General features: G+C 38.1%; 1 long non-coding RNA gene across 1 annotated transcript in view; it reads left to right on the plus strand.

The window, feature by feature from the left end:
* The window catches only part of LOC107515718, a 33300-nt gene extending 28127 nt beyond the window's left edge, over positions 1 to 5173 (plus strand). The window contains exon 3 of the long non-coding RNA XR_001598072.2: positions 3830 to 5173. This is a non-coding gene — a long non-coding RNA (uncharacterized LOC107515718). The remainder of the gene's footprint in view (positions 1 to 3829) is intronic.
* The last annotated feature ends 13752 nt before the right edge of the window (positions 5174 to 18925 follow it).

Here is an 18925-nt window from a genome sequence, read left to right on the forward strand (position 1 = left end):
CAGAGGTGTTAGGGATTGGGACTTCGACATGAATTTTAGGGAAATGTAATTCAGCACATAACACTCCTGCATTTGGCAGACCGGTTTCCGACATCCCTTTCACTTCCACTTAACACAGAAGACATGACCACCAGCATCGAGTGAGGGGTGTCATGTGAGTCATAAAGTAAACACCCTCTGCCTGCAGTCTGGAATCACCCTTGGACTGTGTTCTTTTCCATGTGTCATTATTGACCTGCCAGGCTCCAAAGTCTACCTATTTAGGCCAATAGTATCTATCTGACCCTGCCACATAAGCATATTTTTTAAAAATAGTTTCGTTTCTTCTGTTTATAAAAATAATATATGCTTATTGAAAAAAAAAATCAGACAGTGGTGAAGTATATAGAAGAAAATAAGGCTCACCTTCCAAAACACACCACTCAATAATAACTACTGTTACTATGTTGGTTATGTCCATCAAAATGTTTTCTCTATACAATTACTTGTATGCTTTTTAATATAATAAGTAGAAATCACAACACATACAAATTTTCAGCTTTGTTGTTTCTATTTAATAAATTGTGGTCATCTCTCCCTTTCAAAAAGTAGATATCTTAAGATCTTATCAAAATTTGAGCTGGCCAACACTACCCCACTCCAGGTCTTGGTTTTACTTAGACTCATTGCAATGAAGTGGAAATTTGGGGCCCAAAGAGGCAAAGACCACCCAATGTTAAGCAATTGCAAGCATTAGCCCATACTGTTCTAGCCCTCTGCCTAAAGGTAGGTTGCATAGGTTGCCAAATGCTGCTCAGCGCCAAATTCAGGGAGGCTCTCTCAGTGATTTAGGAGCAGACAACAGTGACCTTTAGTGTCCTACAGATCTGTTCCTACAGGCCTGGGGGTTCCACCCTTCCAGGATGGGAGCTACCCTTGTAACAGAGTGAAATGCTAGCTGTCTCTGACCTCATCTTGTTCAAGCCTGCTTTGTTCCCATGGCCTTCAGGCTAATAGCTTCTACTTAGTCTTGCATACAGATATGCTAATCGTTAGAGGAATTCCTATGCGACCTACCTTTAGGCTTATGGCTTGGAGAGATAAGGGAAGTGTGTATTGTTTACCAAAGATTTGCAGGAACCTTGTGACCAGACTCACAGCAACTAGGCAATCTTGCTTGACCCCCCCTGCTGGCACCCAGATGTCTGCACTGGTCAATCACCTCTTCTGCCTCTCATTTTCCCTTCCCTTGACATAAAAGAAACCTGAACTCTGTACTTTCTTGAGATGGATTTGAGATACCACTAGGGCTCCCATCTTCTCAGTTGGCGCCTTCTTGATCAATAAACTTTTCTTTACTCCAAACTCTGACATCTGAGTTTTGGCCTTTCGAAACACGTGGCATATGTATGGTCTTTGGACCGGTAACACTTACTTCTTTTATTAACCTTCCTCTAGGTTGACATGTTGAACTTTGGTCGCTCCCAGTCACAAATCGCTTTTCTCATTTAGGACATTGAAGAGCATCTTTCTTCCCCTAGTTCTCAAATAGACACAGAGAAAGCAGCTCAGCATAACCTTCAACAAAGAGGAAACATTGAAAAGGAAATTGCAAACATTAACGTCTCCTCCTTTGCTTCAAATATTCAGTCCATCTTCTGGGAATTGGGCCCAGAGGTGCATAAGAAAAATAGACATTGCCTTAGTCAGTTGATTCCATCCCTTCAAGAAAGGGAAAAAACTACAGGACAAGAAAGTCATCAGCCCAGCAACATAATATCCTTTCAAACAAGTGCTGGGTATTCCACTGCCTAATAGAAACTGTATTATAACTTATCTTGTGTTCATAGATATTTTAGGTGGTTTCCAAATTTACTAAATGGCACTTTAATGGACATCTTTGACACATATTTTACACTTTTGCTTTAATATATTGCCTTAGAATATATTCTTAGAGGTGGAATTTATGGTTCAAAGAGTATGTACATTTAAAGTTATGATAACTATTTCTAATCTGCTCTCTAAAAGTGTTATATTAAGATACATTATTTCATTTACCTTGGGTATTTCTAAGAGCAAAATTGATGGGTTATTTGGTAAACCTATGTTTAACTTTTAGAGTAACTTTCAGAGGGTTTCCAGAGCAGTTGTACCATTTTCTATCCCATCAACAATGTACGAGGGTTCCAATTTTTCCATACCCTCATTACCACTTGTTAGTATCTGTTTTTTGATTATGGCTATACTCTTGGGTGTGATATAATATCTCTTTTTGGTTTTGATTTGCATTTCCCTGGTGACTAATGATGTATCTTCTCATGTGCTTATTGGCCATTTGTATTATATCTTCTTTTAAGAAATGTCTATTCAAATTCTGTGCCCATTTTTTAAAAATGGTTAATTTGTCTTTTTAATATGAGTTCATTATCTATTCTGGATACTAATTCCTTGTCAGATATATGACTTGAAAATATTTTCTCTCATTCCATGGGTTGTCTTTTCACTTTTTTGATAGTGCCCTTTGAAACAAACAAAAAAAAAGTTTTAAATTTTGATGAAATTCAATTTATCTTTTTCCTTTGGTTGGTATGTTTTCCGCATCATGTCTAAGGAACCATTATCTAATCCAGGGTCAAAAAGATTTATCCCTACATTTTTTCCCTAAGATTCTTATAGTTGAAACTCTTATATTTATGTCTTAGTCCATTTGGAGTTAAAGTTTATATATGGCAGGAGGTGTGGGTCCAACTTCATTCTATTGCATATAGATATCCAGTTGTCCCAGCACCAATTACTGGAAACACTAATCTTTCCCTCACTGAATTGTTCTTGGCACCGTTGGCAAAAGTCAGTTGACTATAAATTGGTTTACTTCCAAATTCTCAGGTCTATTCTATTGATGTATTCCTCCTGTTAGTACTACACGGTCTGGATTTTAGAGTAAATTTTGAAATCACAAGGGGTAAGTCCTTCGATTTTTTTTTTTTTTTCAGGATCGTTTTGGCTATTCTGGGTGTTAGTTCCTTGCCTGCATTCCTTCCTTCCTTCCTTCCTTCCTCCCTTCCTCCCTTCCTTCCTTCCTTCCTTCCTTCCTTCCTTCCTTCCTTCCTTCCTTCCTTCCCTCTCTCTGTCTCTTTCTCTCTGTCTCTGTCTCTCTCTCTCTGTCTCTCTGTCTCTCTCTTTCTCTTTCTTTTTCATTCTTAAAATATGCCCATACTCTTTAAGACAACTAAAAGGGAGAAAAATCCTATAACCCCTTCAAATTTATTTTTTTTCTACATTCAAATAATGCTTAATAAATACTTCAGAAGTACCATGCACTGGGCTGCAGTATGCTGAAAATACAATGGTGAATGACACATTAGCCACTTGTCCTAGTGAAGCCGAAATATTTTTCCTACTTTGTTTTTGAACAAAGGGATTTATGGCGGCAAACAGGGACTGGAATAACCAGGCCCCACTCCCCAAACACACAATCACTATCATTACAACTATATCATGCTCATTACCTCCAACTAGGATCAAATTTTGTCACCCCCACCCCTCCACCACTTCTTGAAACTTTGGTGGGGCAAAGACAGAGGTCAAGGAAGAATAAAGATTAACGAAATAAAATAAATGCTATAAAAAGTACCACAGGGATAACTCTTTGCCACTTCTCCTTACTTCAAAATCGTCAACAGCAGGTACCGCACAGGCACTGCCCCATCTGATGGCAACTATAAACCATTGTCCAGCCTGCCATCTGCTTCAGCATCAGCTCTGTTTTTATCCTTCATCCTCCCAAGTGGACACCTTTCCCTAGAACTAATGAGGAGGAAATGTTGTTTTTTGTTTTTTTTCCTGCAAGATTTGCTAAGAAGATAAATGTTGGCAGCTACTCTCTCACCACTAGAGATCAGCCTATCTGAAAATGGAACCACTATAGAGGAAAGCAGGCAAGACACAAGCAAGCGAACCAGTCCTTCGACAATATTCAAGCTCCTGGATCCAGCCGTATCTGAGGTCAGTATGGCCTAGATGTTTCTGTTATGTGAGCCATTCAATTTATCTATCTATCGATCTATCTATCTATCTATCTATCTATCTATCTATCTATCTATCTATTTTTGGGCTAAGCAGTTAAGCTGAAATTCTGATATTGAAATCAAAGGTTTTATCAAACTCATATATTCTCCCCCCTCTTTAAAGTTCCAATGCCAAAGAAGCAATTACATGCTCTATGTGGGAAGGGAGAAAGGTTTGTGTTCAAGAAATAAGAATAATCTTGAGGAAGGCAAACGAAGCTCGTGGGAGAGCATACCGATTTCCTAGTCACCCACTTCTGAAATCATCGCCCCTTCCACCCATGCTCACAGCCTGCAATGTTAGAAAAGCACGAATAGCAACAGGAGGAGGAAATGGCCACCATCTAGCTGACACCTTTCTCTCCGCTGAAAAGATTTCGTACTAGAAAGCTGCAATGAAGTCTCGGATCTCTAAAATTCATTACAGCCATGAAAAGCACCAGCGTATTTTCATGAGCTATTAAAACAAACAGTTAAAGCCCAGTATCCATATTTTTTCATATTTGATCATTTTTTTTTTTCATAAATTTGCGAAGCAACAAAATTTAGTTAACTGCAATAGATTTCCGCGTAACCGATTCGGATTTCCACATTCTCTTTCACATCCTAAAATAACAAGCTACACTTTTTCTAGTCATACAATCTATAAATGACCTAGATTTATTTATATCATAATATGAAATACATCCTCTTTGTTTCTCCACTTCGCCTTTCTCGACGGATCTTTCATTTGAACGGTTCTTGATGAAACCCTCTGCAAACATTGACTGGCATGGGCATAAGAATAATCTAAAGGGAGGACACTGACATTTATTTGGCACTTACCATGTCCATATCCCATTTCATGTTATTTTATTTTATTTGCTACTGGCCCTAACCTTTAAAACAGGTGTTATTGGCCCCATTTTTCCATGGGAAAGGCTTGACCCAAGTTTAAGCAGCTATAGAATAGCTCTGGCGGACACTGAAGTTGCTCATCTGTAGCTCTTTCCCCTCTTCTTCTTTGCTGGTTGAACTTGCTTCTCATTAAAGAAATTTCAAATGCTAAATAAATGTCATCCCGGACTTCTGTACTGCTAGAGCATGAGCATATGGACCGTCCTAGCCAATGTGGCCCACGGGAAAGTCTGTGGAGGCTTTTTAGGTTCTCCTTGAAAAATAAAAATAAAAATAAATAAATAAATAAATAAAATAAAATAAATACGCACACATACAAAGACTCTTTCTCCCTTACTTTTTGTTTTGGGATGACATCTTATAGTGATGTAATACCTGAAGTTGTGACAGGCTTCTTGAGACTATCAGGGTACAAACCTGAAGATGAAGTTAAATACTCTAACACTGTAAAGATGGTGAAAAGAAAAAGTGGTCTTTAAGGACATCCTTGAACTTATTATTTAACTAACCCTGGAACCCATCTACCTCAGGACTTAGAACAGTGCCTGGTGCATATTAGGCACTTAACAAACATCTACTGAATGAATAAATCAACAATTTTAACTTTTCAAAATTTGTCATCATAGACAATAAAAAATATACTTATCAAAGCTAAATCTTCATCTACTCTATGACCCAGCAATTCCACTCCTAGGTATATATACAAAAGAAGTGAGTGTTATGTGTCCACCATAGAAATGTGGAAAAGCTTTCATAATATCTCCAAACTGTCCATAAACGGGAGAATGGATAAATAAATGTTAGAATATTCATATATCGTAATACTATACAATAATATAAAAAAAACAAACTGTCAATACCCACAATAGCATAGATGAATCTCACGGACATAATGTTGAGCAGAAAACACAATCTACACAAGACTACATACTATTTGATTTCATTAAATAAAGTTCAAGAACAGGAAAAATTAATTCATGGTGATAGAAGTCAGTGGTTACCTCTGGAAGGGAAGGATGGTGATTGAGGGGGAAAGAGCATGAGGAATCTTCTGGGGGTGACGTGACCCAGGAATGCTCTCCGGGAGTGTGGATTTTTCTATAGAAATTGCCTCAGTAGGACAGAAAAGACTTTATGTACAAAGATAGTCATTGCAGAATTTATAATAGTGAAAAAGTGGAAACAACCTAATTATTTAACAGCACATAACTAAGCAAATTGTAATATACAGATTCAAAAGAATATTATAAAGCCATTAAAAATGCTGAAGAAAGCTGATGATATAATGTTCAATGGGGTAAAATGAAATTAAAATTGCAAAATTTTACGACTAAGACGATGGAAAACAAAAACAAAAAAATTCAAACTTATGCTTATGGAAAGAAAAAGCCTGAAAGTATTTGCATGTAGATCATCATCAGTGTCTGTCTCTGAAGAATGTGATTTGGCAAAATGGATGTAGGCGTTGAGGGTGTGAGGAGTTAGAGAGAGGACAGGGACTTTCATATTGTGCTTTATAAACTCTGTATTCGATTTTTTACAATGAATATGCATAATTTCATGATAAAAATTTATTTAAAACAACTGGAAAAGATTTATAAAATGTCAACAATGGTTGTCTTTAGATAATGGGATTTGGGAGACTTTTTAATGTCTTCTTTCACTTTTCTATACTTGCTAAGAGTCCTATGATGAGCACGTTTCTTTATATCTGAATAAAAAACTTACTTCAATGAAATGAAGCATTTGAAAGCACTTCGTAATCTGTGAAGCGCTTCAATTGTAAAAGTGATTTTATCACTACTGTGAAACATGCTGGCAAAGCCATTTTAAGGGCAGAGGGCAGATCCTCTATCCAGCCACCCAAGCACTCAAGTTTTGCCAGACCTGTCACCTTTGGAAGGTGGGAGGAAAGCCGGGCAAACTACCAACGCCCACCCAACCGCAGATGTTAGATTACAAAAGCATTTCTTTGGGCTGCTTCTCCTTAGCGCAGGCTGCACATCAGAATCACCTGGGGTTAGTTTTTGTAATGCCCTACCCCTAGAGATTAGAATTCAGTGCTTGGAGAAAAACCCAGGCAGGTGTATTTTTAAGATATTCCCCAGTTAATGCTAATAACCAGGGTGGAGAATGATGCCTTTGAGTGACACCGTGGATGAATTCTCTATGTCAAATGTAGGGAAAAAGTCTAAAACTCCTCTGGGGAAATTTAACTGTCTAACTTTTCAAAAAAGCAAAAAACAAACAAACAAACAAAAACCCCACTACATTGCTCTAACCAACCTGAGTTTTGTTCTCTCTTTTAAGATTTTAATCACCACTTCTGTATTTACAGTTTACATAGAGCACTCATGGAGATAATCTCATTTGATGATCTCATTGAATTGTGATAATGAGTATGTAAACTGCAAAGAGATGTTACTGCCTAGATACTTCCGGGAGATAAGTAAGCAGAAACTATTATTTACATTTTGCCCAGAAGGGAATTGAGAGGAAAGAGTTCAGAAGTTTCCTAAGGTCGAATAACAGCAAGCTTGAACCTAGCTACACCTTCTTCCAACTACAACATGCTTGTTTCAAGAACTGGTTTATATCTTTGAGTCACCAATGATATTGCACTAAGACGAGGGATTTGGAAAGAAAACCTTGCTTGCCTCTTTTCCCATTGCATCTTCAGAACCTAGAAAGCAAAGTGAACATATTTTGTGTATATGTTAGGCATGGAATTGTGCCACCCAAAATTCTGCTGAAGACAGACCCGGACACAAAATAAGTGGATATTTAATGAAAGAATGAATGACTTTATCCTCCAAGATAACATTACCTCCATTTGCCTTAGTCCTTTTGGGCTGCTTTAATAAAATACCATAGACCGAATGGATTATAAACAACAAGCATTTATTTCTCGCATTTCTGGAGGCTGGGAAGTTCAAGATCAAGGTGCCTACAGATTCAATGTCTGAGGAAGGCTCACTTCCTGTTTCACAGGCAGTAGTCTTCTCGATGTAACCTCATATGGCTCACTGGAGTCTCATTTATAAGGGCAATAATTCCATTTATGAGTTCTCCACCCTCATGACTTAATCACTTCCCAAAGGACTCACTTCCTAATATTGTCACACTGATGGTTAGGATTTAACATATTAATTTTGAGAGGACAGAAACATTTAGTCTATAGCACCATTTTACAGAGGAGGTAACTGAGACTCCAAGAGGAAAGATAAATACGTGAGGTAACGGAACTTGTAAGAGACAGAACTTGAAGGAAAGAGAACTCAGGACAGCCAACCTTATATTCTTACCCACCATACTAACTTACAAACTGGTTGTAGTTTTTAAAGACCAAGTCCTAAGGACAACAGCCTTAGAGATAATTTATGTGGCAATTCTTCTGTAGCTATTATACACAGAAATTATAAGAGGAATATTGAAAAGGAGTTGGCAGTAGTGATTTGCTATTACAGTGTTGTATTGAAAACAATTTATTTACTTAAGATTTACTTCTAAAATCCTTAGTCTGACTAATGACAACCTTCTGGAATGATTTTTTTTAAGAAAACAAAATGATTTTGCTTCCTGAAAACTTCACACAATCTAGTATATGACAGATTATCATAGTCATATATTTAGATCCACAATTACTAAATACAAATAAAAGAGCTGGAGAGAAGATATCATACATTCTCTTAATCAGGAAGGAAAAGACCTCTCTAATCAGTGTCTTGGAAAACCATTAAGCAAAGTCCTAAACTGAAGCTCAAATAATTGAAAAATGAAAATGATCCATCTACTCATGACAGGGAGATTGCAATCTTATAAAAATGTTGAATGCACATATGGATGGAAAGTATTGACACTGCCATTTGGTAATTGGCTAAATAACAGTCATAAATAAATAGAAGAAACAACTAAGTTCAGAGCAGAAGTCCGAATGTCCCCCATCATTGTCGAGACCACAACACAGTCATCCGGAATTCTGATGCTTAAATCATTAGTTATGTGGAACAGGACCGACAATGGTAAAAGTCATTATAATTCATCTATCCATTGTCTGTTCATTCATTCATCTACTCATCTATCCATCCACTAGGTTTAACCACATGAAACTGCCACTATTTAGTTACCTTTGTCTTATAAGGAAAGGCAACTTCATATGGTTCAATATAAAATAATTAGTACTTATTGAACATTGCTACCATGTTCAACGCACTATGCAAGGTTGGGAGCGTAAGAGTTGGATAAGAAATACTCCTCTCTGTCTAATCCCAATGGGAGAAACACATGCGGACAGCTGTAAGAGAGTTATGAACGTACACACTGCTGCAGGTTTAGAGTGATGTGTATGCACAGAAAGAACATGCGACAAATTGTCAGTCGGGACGTAGTTAGCAGGACTTTAGAAAATTAGTTTTCCTTTTGCTTAGCTCTGTTTTAAAACTTTATTTAATGAACATGCATTATTTTTGTAATTAAAAGTCTTTTTTAAGGGGAGGGGAAAGGTAGACGGGGGAAAAATTAAAATCATTTCTTGAATTAAAAAAATTTTTTTAAATAAAACATAAAAGTCTTTTTTAAATATGCAGCGCAAGTTGCAGAATTGATGGCTATTAATAGATATGTATAAGATAAACGATTTAGAAGTTAAAATCGATGAAGCACCCTAGATAAAATAAGTGGAGACAATATACAAATAGACAATGGCTAGACTATATATAAAAATAGAACTTTGACCCACAACCTGCTGCAACTAACCTGGGCAACCAACCTCTTATCTATAGTAACCAGACCAGGAAGCTGATCTTCTATCTGTAAGGCAGGCCACTATCTCTATCAACCATTCCAAGAAGCTAAACAATAATCTCTGAAGCGATTGGCCTAAAACAGCCAGGACTTGGTTAACAGCTGAGCTTCCCTAATTTTTGTCCACACTTCCAATTTAGGACCAACCAGAGAGAGCCCAATATGCATCCCTGACTGATCACATAGGATGACCCACTTCTAGTTAGCCCACATCCAGCTTCCTCAGGCCAATAGCCTGTAATCAGTGTACACCCTTTGTTTCACTCTAAAAGTTTCTCACTGCTCTGCCTGCCTTTGAGTCTCTGCCAAAACACAAGTAATGGTGGCTGATTCCCTTACTATAGCAAACTCTAAATAAAGACACCTCGCCTGTTCTCATTTGGTTGGTCTTCATTTATTTCCACAGAAGAGAAAGAGAAATGAACTCAGGAATGAGCTTAGCACACAAAATGCAAATGACAAAGGCATCTACCTTCATGAGAAATAAGCATTACAGCAACTCTCCGTGTCCCGCTAACCACAGGGACTAGCTGGGTTCTGCTTAACCTTAGGAAATGAAGTTATTTTATTTCTTTCTATTTCCTTCCTTTACCCCCTTCCAGCATATTTTATCTTCCAGCCCTTTAACCCCAAAAGGACTGGAGCCACCATATGCCTTCGTTTTGGTTTGACCTTTGAAGGCCGAGTCAGAATTAGGAAGACCTATGAAACCAGTTTTAATCACTAGGGTTCCCTTGAAGGAAGGGAACATGTCTGTTCAGATCCTTTCTATGTGCCCAGTTGAATGATTAAAATAAACACATGGATACAGTCAGGCCACAAGCACCACATTGTACCTGCAAGATGACAACTCAAATGACCAGATCATATCAAAAATCTATCTTGCTTCCCTGAAGTTCCTGAATCCAGGCACAATCAGAGAAAACCTGTGGTCCAACACACCATATGTGGCCCAAATAGACTAGCCACACAGGAGCCAAAGTTAGGTCATCACTTTTTAGTAATTTGTCCTATGATGCTCAGTACTTAGTTGGATACAGCTGCATTTCTAAACTCCATCTTTTTCTCGTGCTCACTGGATAGTAAACATGAATTGCTATTAATAATAATTTTCCGCTGCACGTCCAGAACAATCCATCCAGAGAAAATTGGAACTTCTTCTTTGCTGAAGTCCGGTCCCATCAATTTGATGCTCATTTTATAGAAAGGCCATTGAGCAAAATTAATGTACCCAAACAAATAGAGTTTGTCCTTGTAACTGATTCAGAGTATGACAGGAAACAAGAGGGCTGCTGTAATAGCCTCCACTGGGAAATTTATTTTCAGAACATTGAGTTATTTTCTTCTACCCTACCAGATTACATTAAAATCTTTTTTTAAAAAAGGAAGGAAGAAAAATAAAACTTAGTTGTCTGTTTTCATAGAAATCACTTTGAGATCTAGCTTCATTTAAATTCACTTGTTATTGTCCAAGTCAAATACTGTTATAATCTCAGGGTTATTTTACTTCTTTCTATCATTCTTTTTTCCCCCATTTTCTTTACACCACCCCTAGCATATTTTTACTCCCGGGCTCTTAACCTGAAAAGGAAAATCTAGAGCCATCCTATGCCACAAATGAAGAAGCCTGAGCCTCTTTAAAATATGACTGTACCTTGCCATAAGATAACACTTTTGACTATTATCCAAAAACCCTGGTCATCTTTTATCTGCATCTTGGACAGGTCAATGATGGTACCTGTGTCACTCTTAGAGACCGGAAAAGAAAATAAGTGCCTCCCCCACAGTCTCTGGAATATTCTATTCCATGTGCTCTGTCTGCCTCCTGACTCCCTCCATCACGGCCAATGGGACGTAAGAACAGCCAGTCCATGGGCTAACCTGTGAAGACATGAAAACCAGGCACGAAATTGGAAAAGGCTACTATACTATAGGATTCCAATTATATGACATTCTGGAAAAGACAAAAACAAAACAAAACAAAACAAAACTACGCAGACAAGAAAAGATCGGTGGTCACCAGGCTTTAGGGAGGAAGAAGGGACGAATAGATGGAGCACGGAGGATTTTTAGGGCAGTGAAAACACTCTGTATGATACCATAATTATGGATGCGTGTCCTTATACATTCATCCAAGCCCACAGAATGTATTACACCAAGAATGAACCCTAATGTAAACTATGGACTTCGGGTGATGATGACATGGCAGTGTAGGTTCATGGATTGTACAAATGTACCACTCTGGTGCCAGATGTTGATAGTGGGGAGCCTGTGCATGCGTAGGGACAGGGAGTATATAAGAAATCGTTGTGCCTTCTAATCAATTTTGCTGTGAACCTCAAACTTCTCTAAAAAAAAAAAAGGGTGTATTAAATAAAAACAAAACAAATAAACAAAAAGGCATAAAACGCTCTATCCAAACAGGAAAGATAGTAACTAAAGAAGCCGACCAGAGCGCCTTGGTCAGAAGTTGGATTTGGAAAATATGGAGAGTCAGTTGGGTGGCAGGAAGAGACACTTAACATTTTGGAAGAGAAAGCATGAGTGAACCCGTATTACTCATAAGCAGTCAGAAAGGCATGAACAAGGCAAGGCGTCATTGGCGGGTAGTAGCAGGAGAAGAGCAGAAGAGATGGGCAGAGCCGAGTCAGCAGGATGGCAGGGCATTGGTGACTGCTGGCTGCTGAGGGTCAAGGAAAGAACCCAATGCCTGGTCAGGGTTCCCACAGACTCTGCAGGAGGGCGGTTCCTGTCACATGAGCTTCCTATCATCATGTGTATTCTTAAAAAAACCCACGAAACCCTATTGGAGGAACCTGAGTCTGCCTCTGTTTATTAATACAAAAGAGCTGAATGCACACACACACTCTCTCTCTAAAAACTAAACGTCTGGTGGATCTTAACCTTCCTGTCCAAAGAGGAGGAGCAAAATGAAGAGAAGCCTGAGGTTATAGGCAGAAGCCTTGATTTCTAATCCAGCACTAATACTAATCTGCATATAAGGGGCTTATTATCTCTAAACCTATTACTTCAACCATAAAATGGAATTGGAGCAGGTGTGTTCACTTGGTAACTATAGAATGCATATCTGGTATGTGGCAAGTTCTGTGCTGGCTGATGGGCATAACAGTGAACTGAGCACAGTTTTTGCTCCTCGGGTTTATATTCTAGTTGGTAAACAGGTAAACATGTTATTACAGAATTGTATAATGTTAGTGCTATGCTTAGTCTCTAACTATGTTTAGTTGATTGGAGTTAATGAAGAAGGGCACCTAATCTGGTTGGAGGTCCCCAGAAACCTTCTTGGGAACACTGTGACCTGGATGAGGGGTGGGCGTGTTCTGACTAGACAGGGGAAGAAAAGAAATAGTCTGTGTGATGGTTAGTTTAATGTGCCTGCTTGGTTAAGTTATAATGCCCAGTTATTTAATCAAACACTAATCTCGGTGTTGCTCTGAAGATATTTTGGAGATGTGGTCAACTTCGATAATCAGTTAACTTTAAAAGAAGACGACTCCCAATTATGTGTGTAGGCCTCACCCAATCAGTTGAAGGCTATAGAGCAAAGACTAAGGTCCCCGGGAGGAGAAATTCCAGACTACAGCATCAACTTTTGCCTGAGTTTCCAGCATGCTGCCCTGCTCAACAAATTTTGAACTTGTCAACCCCGACAATGGCATGAGCCATTTCCTAAAAATAATTATTCTCTATCCTATTGCTTCTGTTTCTTTAGAGAGCCCTGACTAATGCAATCCAGGCATTGAACCTCTCACGAGGTTCCCTGGTAGACAATTCAGATGTGTTGTCACAACCCGTAGTTTGGGAAGGTAAAAGCGTCCTGTGCGACTCCACTGGGAGAGGGCTCTTAGCAGCAGGCAGCTGGTTTGCTCTCGACTTCATCTTATGTATCTTTTCCCTTTGCCAATTCTGCTTTGCATCTTTTCACTATATTCTGAGTCCCAGATATGACTATATTCTATATTCTGAGCCCTCCTAGTAGAACATCAAACCAGGATATGCTCATGGGGACTTCCACATAGGTCGTCTTGGTGATATTCGGGGAGCAAATATCAGTGCTACCAAAGAGAAGTTGGAGGTTGATGGTTTTCACTACAAAATTTATTTCTAAAACTCCTTTAAGCATAATTTTACCCATTCTTTCATTTGTTTGTGAATTCATAAAACTTTTGTCAAGCACACACTCTTCTAGTCACTCTTCTAGGAGTTGGAAGGAGAGAGAAATGCAGAGAAGAGAACATGACATCTCTCCTTTGAGGGGCTCATAGTTTCATGGCATTTTTGAGTAGGGACATAAATTTCAGTGGGAGAGGGCTCCATCTGAGGTCAGAGCAAGGACTTGGGGAGAACCCGGGACAGAGACATGACAATTTCTACTGAGGACAGTATTCAAAAGGAATTGACATTAAACTAGGATTGTGGGCTGGGTAGATGTTGGTCAAGTCAAGAAGAGGAGAAGGATATCCTGCCAAGAATGAAGACACAGAAGCATGAAATAACTGTTTCTCGATGTAGGGAGAAGTTCCAGGAGGCGGCAGCCGAGATGAGGTGAACCATAGGTTTATGTTAGAGGTTAGAGCCCAGTCTGTGGGAAGCATTACATGCCACGTACATTTTTAGGTTTCTTTTTGTTTTTTGGTAAGCAATAGGTTAACATTAGAAGTTAGTGACAATGATTGGAACTGTGATTTAGAAAGAACCTTCTCTATTGGTTTCCTAAGAGAAGCTGCATAATACAATGGCTAAGAGAATGGAGCCAGACCACCTGCCTTCCAGCACTAACTCTGCCACTTATATCTGTTTATATCTGGGTGATCTGGGACAAGTTACTTAACTTCTATGTGCTTTAGTTTCCTCATGTATAAAGAGAGGATAAGAACCCTGTCTCAATGGCTTGTTGTGAAGTTGGATATGCTAATAAACTCAAAGCACGTGGAATGGCACCTGGCTCTCCATAAACTGTAGCCCTCATTGTTACTGCACTAAAGCAGCATTTCCTTCACGTGCGTTTTATTTGCATTTAAGTTTGGGGCACAGACTCTGCTTAAAGCAAGGCCCAGTATTAGCATAAGTAGATAAGTTTTGGAAATGACTGAAAAAGTGGGAATTAAGTTTTTCCTAAATATATCTGTATTCAAATCACAACATATATATGTGAACATTTAAATGGAGCAGAATGCAAAGATTTAGGGCTTATCTAGAGGATCTCTGTATTTTCTCAAGGTAATAATAGATTCCCATGAGCAGAAGTCCACTGCAGCTAGCTAAACAAAGCCAATACAGATTATTGAGTGGCTATTGTCAGATTTACCCAAAGGCTAGTGTTCTCTGTTTTCCCTGCTTACTGATTGCATATCAGTTGAAACATAATCTTAAAAATAGCTACTTTTAATTAAGACTTTTGCCTAAGTCAAGTAGTTCTTGTTTCTTATTTCCATTGCTATAAACATCTTGTAATGCACTAAAAATCACTTTTAATGTAATTTTTTGGTTAAAAAAATTCAAACGGCTCAAAAATATATACAGGAGTAGAAGCTCCAGAATTTCCAGATGGAAGGGGTTTAGAGGTAGCCATGTATTTGGAATATTCTTCTCCCAGATAGCACAAGAGCCACCACTATCACCCTCAATTCTGTCAATTCTTTCATTGAGTGTTTGACTATTACATTAGTTTCTTGCGGCTTTCAGCATTCCTTGGCTTCCTCGCTTGTGCCCACACCATTTTAATCTGTGCCTTATCTTCACATCTGCCTCTCTACGTGTTCTCTCTTCCATCTGTCTCAAACCTCTCTCTGCCTTTCTTTTATAAGGATGCTTGTCATTGGACTTAGGACCAACCAAGATAATCTGGGATGATCTCATCCCAAGACCCTCAATTCAATTTCATCTGCAAAGACCTCTTTTTCCAAATAAGATAATATTCACAGATTCTGGAGATTTGACATGGACATATTTTTTGGAAGAACCACCTTTCAGCTCACTGCAACCACCTGTACATAAAATAATGTCCACCCATTCACATCACGATCGTTCTGTGCTCCTCACCCTGTATTATTCTTTTTCATAGCATTTGTTATCATTTCACATTCCGATATTCTGTTGATTACTTTTTATTGTCTCCCCTATGAGCATGAGAGATTCATGAAAACAGAGATGTGTTTACTCCCCTCCCCCCAGCACTAGAACAGAACCTGACAAAATTTATTTGTTAAATTAATGAATGGAGGAGCTAGGAAAATTTATTGGGTCCATGTTTGCTGAGTCAGCATGGTTTTCTACTTAGATTATATGTTCATTTGTGATGCCTTTGAGGGAGCAGGTTTGTAGATGGAGCCCAACCAGTCTCCATAAGCCACCCTGTGGTTCCGGCATTTGTATAGAGAGTAAAGCAGATCTCATGCCTGCCCCAATTTCTAATCTCTTATTCCCTCTCCAAAGGCAATGGCTATTATCACTTTTCTGTGTATATTTTCAAAAACATTCAGTGCATGGATATGCATCTAAGATTAAGATTCATCTTCAACAGTGTTATGCAGTTGTGTATTGAGTTGATTTATTAGAGGAATCAAATATTTGTTTAAAATGTCTCTTTAAACAAAACTTCTTATCCTTTTGGGAAGGCTATGGACACAGTGAATTTCTAATTTAAATCCAAACTCTAACTCATACAGCCGAGCCTCATAAGTCCCCTAAATCTCTAATACATTTTGTCATTGACTACCCTGTGGATTTTAGATGGAGAAAGGAGGGGTGATCAGGCCCATCAGCAAAAGGGATGAACATCTTGGCATGAGATTCGTACTGAAAGGCAACACAGTGAGGCCCTGGACCACTTTTTGGACCCAATGTTGTGCTTCTTCCTCTTACCACCTTCACGCCTCCTCCACTCTGTGCGCCACGGAGATCTCCAATGTCTAACGAGCTCCTAGCACTCTGTAGGGCCCTTGCTCAAGCTGTCTCCTCTGCCAGGATTGCTCTTTCCTACATTCTTTCGATCAACAACTCGTCACTCAAGTCTCCACTTAAATGTCATCTGCCCTGTGAGGCTTTCCTTGACTTTCTATTTGTCCAGCAAAAAGCAACAGCTGGATTGTTGAAAAAAAAAAAAAAAGGTCAGAAATTTCAGGTGAGATTTTACATCAGCCAAGTCTCACCCCTACCCCTATATTCTCTTTCTTAATCCCCTTTCCTACTTTCTCATAGAAACCTGTACTTTCTGTACATAGCTCCCAGCATTCCGTATTGTAACTGCCTGTTTACTTGTTTATTCAAGGAGCCTGGCGAAACTCAAGCTGGATATGTAAAAAGAAATTCATACCAAGAATATCATGATCAAACTATTGAAAACCAAAGATAAAGAGAAAATCTTAAAGGCAGTTAGGGAAAATGATATAATCCAAATTAGGTGGGTGGGTGAAGGGATATGATTAAAAAAACAATGATGGTTTGAGGACAAGAGAATTATATTTTTTAGAGTTGAACTTAGAGTGAGGAAGGGGGTTACCATCAATCCAGAATTCTATATCCAGAAAAAAATATCCTATGAAAATAATGGTGAAATAAAGATAATTTCAGATAAATAAAAACTTAGGATTTATCCCCAGCAGATCTGCATTACAAGAAATCCTTTCAAAAAATTTCTTCACTCAGAAGGGAAAGGGTACTAGGTGGAAAGTCAAATCTATAGGAAGGACTGAGGAACCCTGGAATTGTAAATATGTGGATAAATATAAATGACTATACATTGTTTTTTAATTTATTTTAAAGACATAATTGTTTAAGGCAAAAATTATTCACTGTATTTAAACATATGTGGGTCTAAAATATTACAACAATAATGAGATAAAAAATTACATTTTTGCAAGATTCTTACATCTGACCTTAGGTACTATAATATGAGGTCTAAGAAAATTGAGATAATTTGAGGATATATACAGTGAATGACAGAGTAAGCACTAAAAATTAGTGTAAAGAGTTTTAGCAGAAGGTTAATAGAGGAATTAAGATGAAACATCAAGAGATTGATTAACTGAAAAGAAAGCAGGAAAGAGGGAACAGAAGAACAAAAAAGGGGTGAGACAAATAGAATACAAATTGCATAATGATATAATCATAAATCCAACCACATTAATGTTACATTAAATATAAATGGACTAAAAACTCCAATTAAAAAGCAGAAATTATCAGACTGGATTTTTTAAAAACCAACTCTAAGCTATCTACAAGATATACATACATATTAAATATAAAGCCACAAATAGATTGAAAGGAAAAAGATGAGAAAGGATTTACCGGGCAAGCAGGCAGCCTAAGAAAGGTGGAGTGGTTACATCAATATCAAACAATATAGACTTTAAGCCTGGGGTATTAAGAGAGATAAAGAGGGAGAGTTCACCAGGAAAGGAAGGAAGGAAGGAAGGAAGGAAGGAAGGAAGGAAGGAAGGAAGGAAGGAAGGAAGGGAGGAGGTAGGAAGGCAAGGAAATGAAGGAATGAAGGAAAAAGGAGGGGTGTTTGTATGCACTCCTGCACTTAATTTCCGCCCAAAGTCCGCCTGAATACTTCCGAAACATTCCTTACCCTGGAGAAATTGGAAAGAAAGAAACAATGAAAGAAAAAGAAAGAAAGAGGAAATGGTCAAATCATCAGGAAGACATAAAAATCCTGTTTATGCACCTAATAAAAACTTCACAATACACAAAGCAAAAAACTCACCAAAGAAATAGACAGATCCACAATCACAGTTAAATTGTAGTACCCTACTCTCAGTGAACAATAGAACAATTAAATTTAAAAATCCGTAAGTATATATGTGATTTAAACAACATTATCAATACTTAACTGAATTGATACTTATAAAAACAATTGACAATTATGGAACCAGTCATCTGCAGAATGCACATTCTTTTTTAAAGCACACTCAGAATGTTCACCAAGGTAAATAATATGCAAAGTTATTAAGTCTTAATAGATTTCAAAAGTTCGAAATCTTAGTGTAACTTGTCTGGCCACGACAGAATTAAATTAGAAACCAAGAATAATATGTAGAAAGGCCCCTAAGTGTTCGGAAATTAAACAACAGACTTCAAAGAAGTGCGTCAAAGAACAACTCATAAGGGAAATAAAAAACGATTTTGAACTGAATGAAAATGAAAGCGTAACA

The sequence above is a fragment of the Rousettus aegyptiacus genome, unplaced genomic scaffold (assembly GCF_014176215.1).
Source record: "Rousettus aegyptiacus isolate mRouAeg1 unplaced genomic scaffold, mRouAeg1.p scaffold_m13_p_10, whole genome shotgun sequence".
Lineage (NCBI taxonomy): Eukaryota > Metazoa > Chordata > Mammalia > Chiroptera > Pteropodidae > Rousettus > Rousettus aegyptiacus.